At 56.8% G+C, this 1,873-nt stretch overlaps 1 pseudogene; it reads left to right on the top strand.

Moving 5' to 3' along the window:
- Positions 1-343: 343 nt before the first annotated feature.
- LOC125533901 lies at positions 344-1,532 on the top strand (annotated as a pseudogene).
- Positions 1,533-1,873: the final 341 nt, after the last annotated feature.

Genomic DNA, 1,873 nt, shown 5'->3' with positions numbered 1-1,873 from the left:
TGTGCGTGTGCGACGGTATATGCACCATCCGGGAAACGAGAAAAAATCTTCGAAGAAGCAGAAGAAGACGACGACGAAGAAGAATATAGGCGAGAGACGAGAGCGACCACCTTCGGTTACAAACAAGAAAAATCTTCCAGAAGTAGAAGAAGATATGGAGAGACGAGAGCAAGCACAGCACCGTCAGATACAGACATCCATGGACTCCCAGTCAATACGTTCGACTACGGCGTATGAACGAACGCGGATCCGTCGAGCCTGCTCGTGTGCCCCGGCTTGCTCGCCATGTACGCGCGTGTATAAATAGAAGCGCAGGCAGCATGGTTCCTACGTGCTTAGTACCTCCCTCCCTAGTTCGTGAAGCATCGCAAGAAGAAGCAAGCAAACCAGCTAGCTAAATGGCGCCGATTCACAGCTCACGCCGCCTCGACGGCACACTGCTTGCGCTTCTGCTCGTGCTCGTGGCCGCCACTGCCTTTGTCAGCGCGGCCGCGGCGCGAGGGGACGCGCTGGCCGCCCGGCACGAGCGGTGGATGGCCAAGTACGGGCGCGTGTACACGGACGCTGCCGAGAAATTGCGCCGGCAGGAGGTGTTCGCGGCCAACGCGCGGCACATAGATGCTGTCAACCGGGCGGGCAACCGGACGTACACTCTCGGGCTCAACCAGTTCTCCGACCTCACCAACGAAGAGTTCGTGGAGAAGCACCTCGGGTACCGTCACCAGCGCGGCGAGGAAAGCACGCCGATGGCCGCGGTGAACATGTCCATGGCTCAGTTCGAGTCCACGCCGGACAGCGTGGACTGGAGGGCCCAGGGCGCCGTCACCCAAATCAAGGACCAGGCTGCCTGCAGTAAGAATCTGCAGCTCCTGCAATGCATGCTTATTTAATTTAACAAGGGCCAAAGTTTGCTAATGAATGTAAATGTTTACACACGTACAGGTTGTTGCTGAGCATTCGCGGCGGTGGCGGCGACGGAAGGGCTCGTACAGATCGCCACCGGCAACCTCATCTCCATGTCAGAGCAGCAGGTGCTCGACTGCACCGGCGACCCCAGCAACTGCGATGGTGGCTACGTCAACGACGCCTTAAGCTACATCGCCAAGAGCGGCGGCTTGCAGCAGGAGGCAGCCTACCCGTATATCGGCCAGCAGGGCGCGTGCCGCGGCGGCGACGTCAGCCCAAATTCGGCCGCCGCCGTCGGCGCACCCCGGTGGGTGAACCTGAACGGCGACGAGGGCGCGTTGCAGGAGCTCGTCGCCAGCCAGCCGGTGGCCGTGGGCGTGGAGGCCGACCTTGACTTCCACCACTACACGAGCGGTGTGTACACCGGCAGCTCGTCGTGCGGGCAGAACCTGAACCACGCCGTGACGGTGGTCGGCTACGGGACGGACGGCGGCGGGCAGGAGTACTGGTTGGTGAAGAACCAGTGGGGGACGGGGTGGGGCGAGGCCACCTACGGCGGCAACTGCGGCATGGCCACCTACGCCTACTACCCCACCATGGACAGCTCTTAAACACCGGTACCACTACATCAGTAGTCGTTCCATGCTAAGCTACGTACAATACCGTATATATGGATTTTTTTTGAATAAAGCATGCATCGTCTAGAAACGATCCATTTGCCTATGTAATATATATTATATATATATAAACTTGTATATGAAAACAAACACTACTAGTACTACAGCAGTGATCAGTGCATGCAACATCGAGCATGGTTTATGAGCTAGCTAACGATGATATATAGCCTACAGAATGACTAATTAACATCTAGATGTTTTCTAAGGATGTCACATCTAACTGTTTTTTTTCTTCAACGCAGGTACAGCGATCCCATCCGGCATCGCTAGCTCGCAGCACAGCGATCGCA

This window comes from Triticum urartu, chromosome 2 (assembly GCF_003073215.2).
Source record: "Triticum urartu cultivar G1812 chromosome 2, Tu2.1, whole genome shotgun sequence".
Classification (NCBI taxonomy): Eukaryota; Viridiplantae; Streptophyta; class Magnoliopsida; order Poales; family Poaceae; genus Triticum; species Triticum urartu.
This window is presented reverse-complemented; position numbering and strand designations above follow the sequence as displayed.